Source organism: Cuculus canorus, chromosome 2 (assembly GCF_017976375.1).
Source record: "Cuculus canorus isolate bCucCan1 chromosome 2, bCucCan1.pri, whole genome shotgun sequence".
Taxonomy (NCBI): domain Eukaryota; kingdom Metazoa; phylum Chordata; class Aves; order Cuculiformes; family Cuculidae; genus Cuculus; species Cuculus canorus.
In genome coordinates, this window is record NC_071402.1 from 90,994,624 (window position 1) to 91,011,851 (window position 17,228).

The 17,228-nt window shown below is 43.1% G+C and overlaps 1 protein-coding gene across 6 annotated transcripts in view; it reads left to right on the forward strand.

Moving 5' to 3' along the window:
* The window catches only part of RREB1 (ras responsive element binding protein 1), a 125,628-nt gene that overhangs the window by 28,102 nt on the left and 80,298 nt on the right, over positions 1-17,228 (forward strand). Inside the window, exon 1 of one of the 6 annotated variants that reach the window (XM_054059741.1) lies at positions 15,072-15,516. The exons of the other annotated variants lie outside the window; for them this stretch is intronic. The gene's annotated coding sequence lies outside the window, so the exon portion shown is untranslated. Of the gene's footprint in view, positions 1-15,071; positions 15,517-17,228 lie in introns of those variants that run through there. 6 annotated transcript variants of the gene reach the window in all.

Sequence of the window (17,228 nt, forward strand, 5' to 3'; positions counted from 1 at the left end):
TTCTCCTTTGAAGGAAACTTTCACTGGTTCTCCCACTGAACTTCAGTTACTGTGTGTGATTCGGGATTTTTTTGTTTAATCACTGAGCTCAGTAGAACAGAGTAGGTGACAAGTATTCATTAATGAGCCGTGCTGCCTAGCTGCCACTTAGAAACACTTTCGAGTTGACTTGTCTGGATGTCTCATGTGTCTGAGGAGCAAGCAGGATTCGGCTTTACCAATGTAGATGCCGGATGTGTTGGGGCAGGCAGTGGTGCCCAGCATTTCAGCTTCAGGAGCCGGAGCTCCCTAGGCTAAGGGCAGACTGTATGGTACGCTCCCATTCTGCAACAGGACCTGGGTGCTGACCAGATGAACCATCCAGATGTGCTACACATGGGCCAGCAGCCATGAGCCGGGCACCCCGTTGTGAGATGGCAGGGGGCCTAGAGAGGTGGCATAGCGCACACTGATGTCACTGCTCTGCCTGGCGTAAAAACCTGGATTGTTTCAGTCTTGCAGCTCTCGTGTAGGGTCTTACATTCAAAGCACTAATGACTTCCTCGTTGGGACCCAGACTCTTTAAATTTTTATTAAAGGGATTGTCTGTGCTGACATTTAGCCAGCACCAGATGTTGGCTTTTAGTTACCAGTGTGGAGGTGGCATAGCTAATAAAGGCAAGGGTAGAAAACTTGTGAGAAACTGCCTGTCAGATGCGGCTTTGTGTACTGCAGCCTGCGTGATGTCTGTTGCTTCTTCATGGGCCAGCGTTCTACAAGAAAGCCGTTTTCTTTCCTCCTTCTTCTTTTTCTTCTGTACCCTTGACTGGCCAAGTGTTTTCCAAGCATATCTTATTCAGGTGGCCTTGCTCTTTTGTTAGAGGCTAGCTAATGCAGGGAGAATGCGAAGGTAACTCAGTGGCACATTTGGGGGTTTTCCCTTGCATTTTGGTATTTCTTGTGTACATAACTTTCCTGCAGATCATACTTCTCCCCCTCAACCTTTTTTGGCCATACCCTCCTTCAGAAAATGTCAGCAAGCGATTGTTTCCTTTGCAGAGCTGCGAGCCCCTAGACAGAGGCTTTTCCAGTTTTATGAATGCACCATTTGTTGCTGAGGGCACAACTGTTCGATATAACTGGCTGCATCCCACTCTGCTTGGGACCAGCATGCACTACAGCCAGGCTACGCATAAACCAGATTTTTGTATTAAATGGCACCATTTTGTCCACAGCAGCAGTCTGTCTGTCTTTTGTGTGCGAATGCATGTGAGACTTACAGTTTTCAGATGCAAAATATATAAAGAACAGCAGTTCTGCAGAAATACATGTTACTCAGTGAGCGTACTGTGTTTTTCTAAGGTTTATTTTGCTTAGGGAGTTCCTGATGAGTGATATTTCTTCATTATTTTGCGTAGGCGGGACAAGGCAAAAGCACACTTTACAATATTTTATAAAATGGATGCATGGTATAACATTACAAATGTAGTTGCTTTGTTGGGGACATACTCAATTATAACGTAACTGAAAATACATGTAGCACTTTGGAAGTTTATGTGCTCATTTATGTTTTATTGTATGTCATCAACCCACTGTATTTTGCCTCCTTCCCCTCTCCCAATTTTTTTGGGAAGTACCACAGAGCTGGGGACTTTGTAGATGTAATCACTTAAAGATGCTCTGTGCTTTACATTTTTAACTGTGTCTAGGAAGTGCTATCTGATGTCAAACCTGGTGCTCTTTCTCACTGCCTTCCCTGCTTACTCCCCTTCTAAGGTCAGTGCAGTTCACTGGTTTTGGCTGAAACGGTGCACATGGCTCCAGGGACATGTCGGGAGAGGCTGGAGGGCTGTGTAGCCATCCAGCGCGGTTCCTGTCTTAGCTGAGATACAGTCTTTAATAGTTCCCATCACAGGTTTCTATAGCGCGCACACATCTGTGACACTTGGTTTACATTTAAAATAATGCATTACTGGCCTTCTGACGGACTTTGAGGTGTGTAAGGAGGTGGTGGAGGTGTAGTTGGGGGTTTGTGGATATCACGCTGTTTGCATGGCGTTCTCTGTCATTTCCCCCTTGGCCTCGAAAAGGAGCTTTTGGAAAGTGCCGTCCCTGTTCTTAGTTACGCGAGCGCAGGCTGTAAAACCAGGAAGCTTGCATGAGACTCTGGTCCCAGCAGCTGAATCACAACTTAGGCTTTTAGTCCACGCTGCCTATCTCATTTGTCTCAATGCCAGGAGCTTCTCCTTGGAAGCACAGTAGGCTCTTTTCCTTGTCTCTTGTCGCTCATACCTGATGAGTCCCACCCAGCAAATAAGAACATCTCCAAAGCAACCTCACCAGCTTAGAAACTGCCCACTCATGCTTCACTAAAAATGCTTTACGTGCTTCAGCATCATTGTATTTAAGAGATGGGGAAAACTGGAAACACCTCTAACTTTCCTCCTTTAAAGGAGACAGTACCGAATGGAGAAGTTTAGGATTCCCCACCTCACTATCCTTGGGGACCTGAATGAGTCTGAGGTTTGGGCAGGCTTGCCTGAAATGTAATAATCCATCCACTGAAAGTAGGAAATAAAAAAAGTACAGCTTTGCAGCCTTTCTGTGGGGGTTTCCAAACTCCACCTACCATGTTCCTTCATATATTCACTGCCCACATAATGTTACCCGTGGGATGAGGGTGGGAGGGGGAAGCTTGTTCTCTTTCATGTGACTGCAGCACAGTTAATAATTGTACCAGACTTCAGGCGCTCGTGTGACCAAAGGGATTGATCGGATTCGTAACCAGAGAGAAGTTTTTCAGTCACATCTTCATGCCTCGGCATCTCAGCAGATTCAGAGAAGGAGCCAGATCTGCTTTCTCTGTGATTGCTCATTTGTTACAAGCTGGCTAGAGTATAGCGCCCAGAGACAAAGGCTGCTCTGGCCTGAAAAGCCCCCAAAGAAAAGCAGTATAGTAAATACATCTGTAAAACAGTGTTCAAGTTACAGACTGCATGCGCCTCATGCACGCTTGCTCACTCCATACCCACCCCCACCCCCCTTAAAAAAGGGATGGCAAAATAGTTTGATAAGATGCATCAAGTGCTAAGCTGTTGATCTGTTTTAAAAGAAGAGAGGAGTCTTCGCTGAAGCGTATGTTTCCAACACTTTAATCTTTCACGGACTGCATACTTGCTGTGGGAGTGGAAGGGGATGTTGCAGGCTTACTTTCAGTGTACTTAGAAATCTTTCCCACAGCATGAAAACTCTCCAGAAAACATGTGAAACAACAGCAAGGAAACCAGGAAGTTTCTGATGCCTAGCACTTACTTCTCTGAGGGATTTGCTGTGCTCTGGAGGTCATGTAATAATCTTTTTTCTTTGTTGGCTTCTCTAAGTCTGTGTTGCACACGATGGATGGGTCCATGTGTTTTCCTGACCTTTTAGGGGTCCTTGTTTCTGTACGATGTTTTTGCCCCTGATTCTTTTCTACTGCACTCCCATGATTAATACATCTGCTGCTTAAAATGGCTACTGAGCCTCCATCAAGTTCTTGCCACTGGTTACCAACTGCTTAACCCCTGTCAAAAAACACCTAGCACAGCTTTGAGTTGATGCTTTTGTTGCTTAGCACAAAATCTGATCTTCTGATCTTCAGGCTGTCCATTAACCCTGTGAATACTGTACACAATGAAGACATAAATCTGCCGTGATGAAGGTACATCCTGATGCTGCTGTGATCACTGCTGCTGCCCCTGCGCTGCACAGTGGTTAGATTTGCGTGGCATGCAGTTTTCTGTATGGGGGGTTTGGGGGTTTTATTAGCTTTGTTTCTCCACCGCTCTACCGCTTTGCATAGTTTTGGGGTTTTTTTTAGGAGCTGCAGAAGTTGCTAAGGTAGAAAAGTGGCAAAAGAGGTGGGAAGTTTGGCATTTGAGGGCTGGTGGTCCTGGTGACTTGATGAGGAAGATTCCTGTTCCCTACCGTAAAGAAGTTGTGTGCTCAGATTCAGTCTATGATGGACTCAGCATTTTGTTTTCTAGTGTCTCCTTTCTGTGAGACTATGTTTGTGCTGGAGTGTGATGAAGCATGAGAAGAGTCAGAGGAGAGAAGGGGCTGAAGCTTGGGGCTGGTTGCCAGAAAAAAAAAAAAAGGCAAAAAAAACCAACCACCAAAACTCGACCAAAAGGAGAGTTAGCCGGAACATACCACAAAACAGGTTAAGCAGGATGCTGGAGCCCAATACAAACCTTCTCCTGTGCTTTAAGGCATCTTCAGTATACCCTCCTTCCTCTACCCTTTCAGGATTTCCCCCCTCCTCCCTGTTGTGAAATAGTCCTGTGCCGACTGGGTTTGAACATGGGGCAGGCAGATGGTTGCAGTGCTTGCTCGTTGCTGCCAGCTGTTTCTTAAGAAATAGAGGGTGCACTTGTCTGTGCCCGTCATCCCGTCACAGAGGCAGCGCTCTGTGCAGCATGCGGCTCTGTGTATGCCTTCGTGCCCTCCGCCAGACTGCCTGGTGAACAGTCCAAGCTGAAAAGTAGTGGGGGAGGATGAGCAGCAAGGAGACAGGGAATGCTGGCGGGTGGAGCTTGGAGGGCTGATCCTCCACGTAGTTAATCATTACTTGCCGCATAACCTGTTCCTGTTTTCTAGAGGTTTCACTGGCACCCACAGCCAGAAGCATATGAAGAATATGTGACAAACTGCCTTCCGAGCAAGATGGTTTGCCTTGCAGCAGCAAGCTCAGCGTCTGATACAAGACATCATTTCTTCTGTAACATGTTTATGCCTAATCATTCAGTAAACATACCATATATAGCCTGGTTCATGCTTGCTATAACACCCTGCTGCAAGGCAACTTTGCTAGGACCGCATGGATTCCTTAGCTCCTGGTAACCAACTGACAAATGTGATGTTGTCGTATGTAACATAAATATTCCACACAACTGGCGTTTTTTACGCTCCTGCTCATAGTGCATAAAGCACGTTTTCTGATCATGACGGTCTTAAGTCTGGCATTTTGAAAAACGAAGAGGATTATACAAAACAAGGTGCTTTATCAAAGGAAGGACTGGGTCTCATGTGGGCATTTTTGTTGCAGAATAAAGAGTCCACTCTTTCCATAAATATTAGATGAAGCTCATATTTATGAATCAGTGTTTTGGGAGACTTCTTTTTTCTTTCTTTTTTCTCCTCTCTCCATTTCAAATGCCTGTTACCTCCTAGGTGGTGGGTCCCGAGCTAGAGCTATGATTCACTGAGAACGTTCTTTTCATTCTAGCATCTTTTGTAGAATTTCTCCCCTTCTGCTTTCCCTGTGCCTTCTTTTTGTTTACCCTGTGCTAGCAGGGTACTAAGCATGGCAGAGGACATCCAGAGTGACACTGCGGCTGGATTCACAGCTTCCTTAATCAGCTATTACATATAGTTTGCCTTCAGTTGTTTGGGTTTTTTTTTCCTTTTTTCTTTCTTTTAATATTGTAAAATTACTTCAGTAATGTTGTGGCTCTTTCTTTGTCCCTGCACAAGTCATTCAGGAAAAGGAGATGAAGTCTGCCTACCTAGACCAGGGTGGGGTACTTTTACCTTTTTATGCCTTCTACTTCTTTCTCCATTTCTTGATGTGTGAGAAGACAGCACAGTGGTATGGACCTCAGAAAACCTTGCACAGAGCTTTCTGTCTGTCTGCTTGGTGGTGTCTGTTAGCACCTGGGTCCAGCAGTTTAGCAACTGGCAATGTCTTCTTTACCACTGAGAGGGTTGCTTAATCAGAGAGGGTGCTGGTTAGATGCAGGTCCGTACAGGTGGATTTTCCTTCAGTGACTCGTTCCTTATTTAAGCAATGCTTCCAGAAGGGGAGTCTTTGCAAGGGGGAGTGTTTGGGTGTTACATAAATGTACAGGACATGCATTTCTCTGACTTGTCTCTCATTGGCCTCGTCAGAGTGAATTATGTCTGACTGCTTGGCAGTTAATTGGACCATCCTTCCCATTTCTTAAGCTGATAAGCCCCTCACTGTCTGCCTCAATCAGGCTTCTTTGTTTGAGAAGTTACTAATGCCGCAGAAGAACAGAGTAACTACTTTCCTATGTACTGTAACCATGTGAGGTGCTCTGATCAATAAGACTATGAAGATTCATCATATTTCTTCAGCAGAATCCTTTCACGAGACTGGCTTGTACCGTAACACCAGTAGCAGTTGACAGACAGTGAAAAGTAGGTATAGCTGGTGTATTTAATACATATCTTGTCTGTTTTTGAAATAATTGCATTCAAGTTTAAGTTATCCTGTGAGCAGCTTTATTCTGGCAGATCCTAGTAGCTGTGAGGAATACCACGGGTATCTGTAGTTGTCTGTCCATCAGAGTCGGGTCTCAGAAATGGCTCGCTTTTACCACAAAGCCTTCAGGCTGGGACTGTCTTTCTTGATGTGTCTGGGCAGTGTCTAGCTTAAAGTGGGTGTTGCCAGAAGGTGAGTAATAAATGATGATTAATTGTCTCTGAGTTGTGGATGACTTTGTATGAAAAAGCACTTGGCTAAAGGCTGTGCTTCAACAGCCTCATCAAAATTAACCACACAGGAGACAGTAGCATAGCATCCCAAAGGCCTAATTCTTCCATCTCTTGACTAGTTTTGTTTTGACTTCTGTGGGTTTACTATGCCTGATTGATGGAGAAACATGGGTCGCTTTGTCTCCAGTGTTAAATGATATCAGTATTACTGATTGCAAATGGGCTAGGTGATACAGAATTGTATGCACTAAAAGTAAACACCCTTTTGTTAGATTGTTCAGTAATCTTTTTAATGTACAGGTGTGGTTATGAACCTTGCAGGTATGCATCCTCATGTTTGTACCACTGAGTCTATGGTACGAATGCACAGGAAAGATGCAAAGATACCAACTCCCATGTTAACTATATACTGAAGTTGAAAAGTAATTTTATTCTACAGAAGACCACTTGTCTTTTGCTGTCAAAGCTGTAAATAAATAGAAGTAGAAAACCTAAAAAAATATTTAAAATAATTTCTATTCTGATTTTATGTGTCAACTTGAGCAATGCATTGCATCTGTTTAATCGTACATTTATTTCTAAAACCTTTTGAAAAGTAGGGTTCATCACAGAAATCTTCCTTCTCCCCCCATCCTTCATCTAAGTCTGGCAGCTTTCGGGGCCCTAAGCACACAAAGTAGGTATTACAGGATTTGCTCCTTGCATGAATATCGGAAGTACTGGGCTTTTTTGTTCTTAAAAGACTTTCCAAAACGGGGTTTATTTTTACTTAGTCATAGAGGATGCAAAAGAAAATAAATGCGCATCAGATCGTGACCCTATGTTTGTAGGTACACTCCAGCCTCTGGAAGTGACCACGTGTTTATTTTATATTGTACCTCTGAGTTGATGTTGTTGAGACCCAGAATGTCTGTGGCATCGCTGGAGGACAAGGAGAGGACGTAGACACTGTTGAGCTCAAGTGGCTGTTGGAAATGTTCAGCCATTATTTATTTGACGTAGGGACTCGAGGGAGCTGAACACAGGGTCTGGTCAGTGGGGCAGGATGTGGTGGAGAGACTAAGGGAGGCAGCCACCAGTGGTGGCTGGATCGTCTTCCCTTCATCCCAAGGACTTGTTGGCACTTGTCAGACCCTAGACTGCTAGACGATGACTTCTCATACTGTGACTTCTTTTATTAGCCTTTTTATTGCCTAACAATGAAAGTGATAGGCAGAGAATTTGCATTTGGATTTTAAAGTTTCTGGAAGAGTGTTTTTGCTCTGTACCTTGTTTGAACCTTACCCAAGGTGACTCAAGACCAGCTAGCAGGCACTGATGCAAAGGCCTTGGCATCTACAATGGGATCAATGCGCTTCGGTCTTTCTGAGAGGATGTGATGACGAAATAGAAGGAGGAGATGTCTGTGTCTTAAAAAAAGAGTTGAAAAAGAAGAAATAGAAAATAACTACTCACTATGAAGTTCTTGTAAAGAAAGATGCTGACTCTGTAGCAGTTAACGTGAATCTCGCTCTGCATGCATGGCAGCATGCTTACGTGGCTTCTGGGAGAGCAGCTTGGTAGGCTGCAATGCAGTCTTAGCAACCATGAATGGAGAGGAAGCAGGAGGCAGCCTGGCTTCCCTGAAAGAGCTGGGGGAACATCAGGAATGAAGAAGTTTGGGAAGTGTTTAGTCTCAAAATTAGAGCAACTTGAAAATTAATTAACTCCTGGGCCTGTAGTGATCGGTGTGTTCATGTATGTTATAGGACCTTAAGCACAGAATGGTTTGGGGTGAGTCTGGAAAGGGTCCATGTTTAAGGAATGTAGTTCTTCCGGCTTCTGAGATAGGTTTTTTTTGTGTAGACAGCATGGAAAACGATTACAAAAACAAGTATTGCAAGACACTTAATGAGATGGGAAACTGGCAGTGCTAAGGCTGCGGCTCTTGGACTCAAGTGATTGTGAGAATTGCAGTTTTTGGCTGCTTTGTTTTTCCAAGCAAGGATTTTCTGACTCGTGAACAACTATGAGTGGAGTTTATCCTACAGAATTGATGTCAGCAAACCCCAAAACGCCCTGAAAATCTCTCTTGACTTTGGGGATGAAAGGCTGTGACGGCAACTAGATTCGAAGAAAACAACATATCTTGTTTGCTGGTGATTACACCAGTGCAGCCTGAGACTTCATCTCCTGAGATGTCAAACTGTCCGCTTTCACTGTTTGGTGGCAGAGTGATTAGGACTGACCAGACAAGTTTTTAGTGAGCCTAGTCAGCTTCCTAATTTCGAGGTATACTGAGAGAGTCATCAGGGACAGGGACGGAGCGAGTATGTCAGTAAGTTCTACATAAAAGAAGCTGGGCTGCCAGGAGGATTTTCAATTGGAGATCATCAGGCAGCTTTATTATGGGCCTTGTCCTTTCTTGCCTGTGACTCTAGGAAGCTTTAACCATTTGTGCTGAAACACTGTGCGTCAGATGTTTAGGTTCAGGCCACATTTGTTTTGGTTGAAAGAAAAATAAGTAATATAAAAAAATAATTCTTCAACCATTTCTAAGAATGCAGCTAAGGGAGAAGTAACTCCACGTTTTGAGTTATTTTTCATGTCCTCTCTTTTCTTTCTGGAAAGAAGAATAAGTAAACAACAAACCTAGAATCTCTAAAAACAGGGGAGAAAGTCTTACCTGTTCCTCTAGTCCTTAAAGCTGTAATGCAGGGGCGTTGAGTTTTGGGAAGGGTTGAAGCGGGTGGGAGATTGCAGTTACAGCTATCGATTGAATAAGCTAGCTACTGATTATCATAGCTGATAATCATCAGTGAGGTTGATTTCTCCAGTTTGTTCTGTTCTTAATGTCTGTTGCAATACAGATGGTAAAAAGGGCTGTGCATGAAAGCCAAGCATCCTTGTGTCCCTTTTACTCCAGACCACAATAAGTCAGTTCAGCTCTTTGAATGCTGAAGTTGGCAACCTCATGTGAGGGACGCATGACCCTTTCTCTTGCAGCACGATGTGGAGGTATCGTTATAGAATTTCTGTTTGAGGGATATAAAATGAAAATTTTGTTCTGGTGGATGTCCTTTACTCTATAGAAAATTCTGTTCCATATGGAGGAAGGGTAGCTTGAAAGCTGCCTGACAAGATTTGCACATCTTACCAAACATCTCTGGTCTCCTCAATAAAAACAAAAGTCCAGAAGTTGGTAAATATCTGTGCATATGATGTAAACAAACTTCCTGATGCAGGGGCCACACAGCCCTCCCTTGCATACTACAGCTTGCACTGGGACTTTTGTAGCTTCTGTTGAAGCCAGTGGGTCTCTTCTATAGAATGGGCCTATTAGTATCAATTCATTAGCAAGACTGGAGCCTTGATTTGTAATGAGCTTTTAAGTGTAATTTGCAATAGCCTGCTGACTGTATCGTACTAAGCTGCTGTGGGTGCAAGAGGGGAACAGATTGAGGCTGGAATAATATTTACCTTCACTTCCAGTCAGGAGGAGTATCTGGAGCACAAAGAAATGTGCCACACCTTTGATCTCCAGAGTTGGCTTTTCTGGGAACTTCGGCCACAGTGAATTAAATACCCTTGATGCTGTATAGGCAGGGTGAAGGTGGCAGCTATCTTTAAAAAGATGCATATGAAAACGTAACTGGAAGTTGCTGCAAAGCTGCGTTTGCAGGTATCATAGCAAGGAAATTTTTAGAAACCAGACCTGAAAGGTTTTACAGCAGCAAGTATCTCAGGATACTCCCTGACATTTCTCATTTGCTTTAATGAAGTGATAGAAGAATCCCTGGTTTCCATAGTTATGGCAAGCAAATGTAATAAGTTACTTTATGGGTTCGTTTTGGTTTGGTTTTATACAGTGTGTATGTATAATATGTATTTTAATATGCGTCTACGAACACATTTTTTTTTGCCTTATGATGGAAAGGTAGACCGTGGAAAAGAGTATTTTAAGTTCTTTGCAAGACGCTAGATTGAAGTGATTTATTCATGTTAAGCACCACAGAGCAATATTGAATATTTCTGTCCTCCTGTGTTTCAAGAAACTCCTCAAAATTAAAGAAAAATCTTGGAAAGAAAAAATTTTTGTTTGTTTTCCAAGAGAGAAAAAAAATAATTTCAAAATTATCTGAACAGTTGTGTGATTTGTATTCCATTTCTTGCAAACTTCCCCCTCCCCTCTGAGCCAAACCACTCTTCCCCTCTGCTCTTGCCCACAGAATTACCATGCAACTAAATTTACAGATGGGTTTACACATTTGTTTTAAAAACGCTGCAGTCTCATCTCTGGTAATCCACCAGGTGGAAGCAGATATGTAGAATATCTGTACATCTATTTGTAAGTCTGAGTTTGAGCAGAGAGGGATTCTAAGAGGGCGGTGTCTGTGCAAAAGCAAGGGAACCCTTGGTAGTGTCATAACATTAGTAAAGTGAAAATTTGCAGTTAACTACTAACTGGATTTGTTAGTGGTTTTTGTTCATGTGGTGGGCTGGGTGACGTTGTATTAGCCAGTTCTTCTGATGGATGGTTAGAGTTCAGCTGCCTGGCTATTCTGAATTACAGCAGGGAGAAGGCTATCATGGGGAGTGGATAGACAGAAGAAGATAGGAAGTGGTTTCTTAAAAGTAGGTGCTCTTCTTGTGCTTACAGAAGTTTTAGTCTGTGAGCCTGGAGTGTGTTTTTCTGACCTGTGCTTGCTCGTTGGGTAGTGGACTTGTGTCTTCTTCCCTTCTGCTTGCCTTCCTGTTAACCACCTGGCATTCCTGTACCTCTCTGCTATTGTTAAAAATGGCATCTTTGAAGTTTGGGGGATATCCCTTTTGTATTTGGCCCTCATGATTTTGCTTTGAGTTCATCTTTGACTGGAGGTATGCTAAAAGTGCTAAAATTTTTGTATGATTGAGGGGTGGGTGGGTGAGCAGGGAGAGTCCACATGGTGTCAAACAGAAAGCTCGAAGGAGCTGTAAGTGACCTTCTGAAAGCATCCCTCTGCCTTGGGAGTGCTCCTGGTCTCCTAAAGGCAGTCATTTGGAAAGGGGCTGTGCTATCTAGATTTACACTGCCTGCTACGTTTCACGTAACAGAAGTGCAGTGGCTGTGTACTGCTGCAGGGCTTTGTGCTGTCCTTCTACAGGTTTTGTTGCTGTTTTTTCACTGACCTGTTGCACTAAAGTTCACGTCACTTCCTACACAAACTGTGCTTCTAATAACTGATGCTTCACTTGTGGGGCAAAGCTTGGACAGTAAGATGTGTTGAATGTATATTGATTTAAATAATTTCTTTACTGGCTTGTTCTCTTTGAGCATTGCTTAATTCTGAGCGTGTTACAGAATCAATCAAATTGCCTGAAAGTGAAGTGTTCCTTTCCAGCTGTAGCAGTGGAGAGACTTGCATTTTAAAGCCAGAGTTGCAAAACTTATTCCTCTGCTTGTATGTTAGGACAAAAATAAAATGGAGGGAGAGCTGGAAGAAATCACTTGCATCACTTGAGGTCCAGTGGGAGAGCTGCAGGTCAGAATCACTCTGAGAATTAATCAATTCGCTAGAGAATATGATAATACAGGGAAATGACCGTGTTGCAATAAGGTTTTCGTTCTTTTTATTAGTAGCAGAAACTTTTAAAAATAAAACCAGAGCAAGGGAGAGCCTGGGAGCAGAAGTGGCCTGAAGGTGAAATGACCAAGACAAGCTTAGAAGTGCAGAGAATGATGGTTTGGGAGTGCTGCTTCACTGTGTCTTTGTGTGAAATACCTTTCCCCTTGTGGAAAGGGGAGGGAGAAACAGAGCACAGCGCTGTGAAATCCTACTTCTTAATGCTGTATTGAATAAAGCAAAATACTTCCGAGCCTACTACTTTTCTTGCGGATTGAGGATTTTAAACAGAGAATGCGGAAAAGCGACTGTAATCACAAATCTGAAAGTGGTGTGGGCCCTTTCTTGTCGTTTTTAACAAGCCAAATCGTCGCAGAAATCTGTCCAGGCAAACTTTTGGTCTTACTATGTCCCAGTGCAGTAATTATAATGCAGAAACAGCTGATGGGTCACATCTCCAGCCCTGTACAGCGTTATGACTTGCTACCTACATTCCATGTTTAGCTCTGAGCGATCAGATGGTGCAAGCAACGTGAGCTAGCAGCGCCTGAGGACGTGCAGCCAGGCAACACGTCCTTTCCCTTTGCAGCTTTGGTTTCTTTACTCCACTTCTGCCCCATCCCGTCCCCTTAAGGTGATGCATTTTACAATAAATACCATCTCTGGAGGGTTTCAGCTGCCTGTTCAAGAGCATGTGTGCTATTCCCACTGTGCTGTATTTTAAGTCCAAGGGCCCAAGGTCTGTAAATATTGTTTCTAAAGTGCCTGAGGACTCCAGGTGAGCTACTTGGCCTACTTACCAGGGACTCTGGAGCTGTGGTTCATACATGTTGTGGCACATGGTGGCAAACTGTTTCAGCATTGTTAGCAAAATGTCTTAATGAAGCATGAGTTGTACTGGGGCAGGAGGGGAGTTTTGTCTTTGTGCATGGGGAAAGGGTCGTTCACAGATGTTTACAACCAAAACAAAAGTTGAAAATTATGCTTAATTGAGCACTGTAAAGACTGAGGGAGGTGGCAAGGAAGGGAGGATATTTTGGAATTGTGTTTGTTTTGTGCTTAGCACTGTGCAGATGGTACGCCCCGGTCCTTGATCAAGGAAAAATTGTATAGGTAAGCAGAAAATTACTAACTCATTGCCTGGGACTACTCTTGCTCTTCTCTTCCAAGGATGCCATGGGAGAGATGCACTGCAGACATTTTGGTTGTGGTCGTTTATTTTATTGTGAACTGGGTTTAATTGGAGAACTGGGTTTAATTGGATAACTGAATTTCAGGTAGACTTTTAAATGATAGGAACATTCTTTATGGCACAGGGTTTACAAGTGAGCTGTGAGCTTCAGAGAAGGGAGCAAGGGGAGCAGGAGGAGGGAGACTGGAGATGTAGCCAACTGTGGGTTTGTTCCACTACATCTTTTCATCTTTCCCCAGTACGGCAGCACCACAGGAGTAGAGTTACGGACAACATTCCTGCTCAGGTCTCTCATCCCTCACTCAAATAGAGGGTGTAATTTGACAATATTGGTCTCAGCTCCCCTATGTGAAGCCTGTTGATGAAACTATAAGTGTGTACGGGGTTAAAAAAAAAAAAACCCCGAACAAACCAAATCAGTTCTGTGATCCCAGATCACCATGTGATTATTCAAATGCTAAGACTAGCGTGAGGCTGAAGGGAGAATGTGTGGCTGGAGCTGTAGGGTGAAGTGAGGACTGGCAGTCCTGTCCTTCTGAATGACAGTCGTTGAAACAGTCTGTATGCTGCAGGCTGAGGTGAAGCGGAATGGATTAAAAACAGGTTTTCGCTTCTAGCCTTGAATTTCCTAAAAAATGCAAGGACGGCTACATGTACTTCTGCGTCTCAGCTGCTGTGGAACATGAGAGACAACTTTTTACAGGACAGTTCCTGCAGTTAGTATTCACTGAAGTTTTCCTTACTCGAACTGCTGTGTCCACAACTTTCGCAAATAGATTTTGGGTCTGGCTTTTTATCTCCTCCTTCTCCATCCGTATCAGCTGTTATCGGCTGCAAACAGGTTAACAGTGAGGCCTGCCGGGCTGCTTAATAGGTGGCCGCCTGGCTCTGCCTTTAGGCTGATGCTGATCGTTTCTATTGGCCAAGGTTATCTCCCTGCTGACCTTGTAGCCAGAACTTAGCGTCTCGGCGGCACGGTAATTTTGAGAAGGACAGCTTCTGAAAGAATTTTTAAAGTCTGGAATATCTTTTCTGCTTTTGTAAAAGCCATGTTTTAATTTCAACACTGCTCTGAACAAGGAAAGAAAGTGCCGTGATGTTGAGTTTGCAAATTTGGAGGTGGTCGTGTTTGAAGATTCTTTTCTTTCAAAATCAGCTGTGGAGAGTTCCCAAAATTAGCATGGCAAGAGGCTGCTGTACCACAATTCGGCTTAAAAGCACACTTTTGCTACTGTACTTCCTCGGTTGTTTGCTCAGTAAGCGTTAATAGCTTGCTGTACATGATACATGGCATCTGATTTCTTCCTCGCTGTAGCCTTTCACAACAGAATGTCTTTTCCCTTGGTTGCAGTTGGTTCAGACTAAACGTGTTTGCGTGCTTTTGGGATGAAGAGAGACTCCTGTTAGCTCTGTAGCAGAATGAGGCACAGGGATTTATGGGGTGAATGGGGAGAGGAGGAGGAGTCGGTTGGGTTTTCTTTTTTTTTTCTAGAGGCATTAGGCTCCTCCTGTAGCAAGGGAGAGAGCATAGTACATCGAACCTAAAGACCTTTAAAGTGCGTGCTGAAATGGATGCTGGGAAGATACAGTACAGTGCTTGGGCACAACTCCAAGGCTCCCAAGGCAAGTAATATTTAAACAAGCTGAACAGCCCCTTTAGGCAAGCAGCAGGAAATCCAGCACTGAGCTTTGTGTTGTTGCATGGTCAGCAGAAGATAAAAGCTCAGGCTATGCAGCTGGGGTTCCCTCCTATCACTGGATAGCAAACTGTTAAGAAAAGATAAAAGAACAGAAAAGAACAGGGGGTCGTCTTACTGAAAAGCATTCCTTCATATTTTAAGCCATCAAAGTACTTTGAAATACATTGGACCTGATGTAAGTCAAAAGCAGGGTCATTGGCAGCTCTGGTGTGTTGGAGCTTTTACATCGGTTGGCAGGCAAAAGGTGAATTTGTCCCTCTGCTTCACCAGAGATAAATGTTTAACATGGGTAGGATTGTGGTACATGTAGGTGCTTCACTGTGAGCCTCACAGCAGGCAAGAGCTTTTCAGAACTTTTAGGAGCAGGGATTGTAGTGGTGGGGCTGCTGCTGACTGGAGTTTTCCTTCTGAAGTGCAACCAGCATTCAACTGTGTATGGCCTTCCTGGGTCCTGCATCTGCAGCTGATCCTTGGTTTGTGACTACAGGCATACCTTGTTTTATTGTGCTTCAAATTGCAGGTTTTATTGTGCCATTTTTTAGCAATGAAGTATGTTTTAATTAAGGTATGTACATTGGTTTTTTAGACATAATGCTATTGCAGACTTAATAGACAAGAGTTTAGTGCAAAAATAACTTTCATAGGCACAAGGAAACCAAAAAAATTGTGTGACTTATTGCGATATTTGCTTTGTTGCAGAACCCGCAATATCTCCTAGGTATACCTGTATTTTAACAATGGGGAAGAGAATTTACATAAACAAGTTGTTTCGAGTTGTCTAATCATTATTTATTGTATTTGTCTGCTATGTCCCTCCTTTTTTCTGCATCACAGCACTAGTGTCTTGGGAAAGAAAATGCTTCGGAGCATTTGTTACCAATTTAGCAGCAAGTATGTGCTCGAATTTGGGATTTCTGAGATCTGTGTGAGCCATATGTAGGCAAAATGTAATACTTGCTAGTTCCAGTAGAAGGGAGGAAACACAAATTTGCTGTTCTTCAGATAGTGTTTCTTTAATCCAGTGAGACTTAGATTTGTTTAGCCTTTTTGTTTTGGTAAGATGGTTAACTGTCCTCCCTAGGGTGCCTAATAGCTTATCATAAACTAATCAGTCCCCTGGGTATATGAAGAGATGAAACACAGCCAAGATAGAGCCTGTGACTTCCCCCAGACGTGTGATTACTCTCCCCATTACCCCACCCTTTGGGTAGCTTGCTTACTGCCATTTTGAAGACCTCATTACTGAAGAAATTATCCATGTTTAGAGATTTTAGGAAGTTTTAAAGGAGTGCTTTTGCTGAAGAACCTTTGAACATGTCAGCTTTCATATTATTTATGTTAAATCCCTACTGAACAACATTTCAAATTCGGTGTGAAATATGCTGAACGTGTTGCTGCTGCCACTGTTGTTTACAGAAACTGCCTACCTCCACAGCCTCTGTGGCATGCCAGACACTAACAGATGAGGAAAGGGCCAATTCCTGTCTCCAGCTGTTAGTAAGCAGGGATGGCGAAAACTTCTAGCTTCAGAAACTCCATTTGAAGTTTAGATGAGGGAATGAGCGAAACGAATCTGGTGGTGACTCTTCTGATTTTTGTTGGAATGATAGTTGCACATTACCGTGTGTGAAATGAGTGGGTAGCTTTTTTAGTTTCTTGTTTTAACTCATTCAAATACAAGGTTGTCTGCTGTACAGGTGAGATGGCTACCAATTTCTTGAATTCTTCTCTTGTGTCTCTTTATGTTGAACGGTTGAGCTCCATAAGGCATATATTAAACTTACTACAAAACACTAATGTCTGAACTAAAACTGTAATATAGCTCCTGATATTTGGTGTCTGAGTGAAAGTACGAGTTGTGGTGTTGAAATTTTCCGTGTCCTTTACTTTTTCTCTGACTGAACATCATTTTTATATGAAGTTTGGAAGACGAGATCCATCATTTGGGTAGATATAAAGTTTGTTCCTTTGAAGAGTTGAAACCTAATCAAAGAACAATATCAGATTTTTTTTTTCTTTTGTTGCTCTTTTAAAACACATTAGATCCTGTTCAGCTCTGGTTGTAGAGTAGATTCTAAGTGACCTCAGCAAGATTAATGTATATATGTATATTGCCATAGTAGGTACTGGCTTAAGACTGTAAAGCAAGATGATTTCATTCCTAGAATTAAACGAAAGTGGCTGTGTGGGTGTGTATGTATATATGACTGAGAAGATGTTCACGTGGAAACATCACTCCTCAAAAGAAGTATGAGTTTCAGTATCATAGTCTGATTG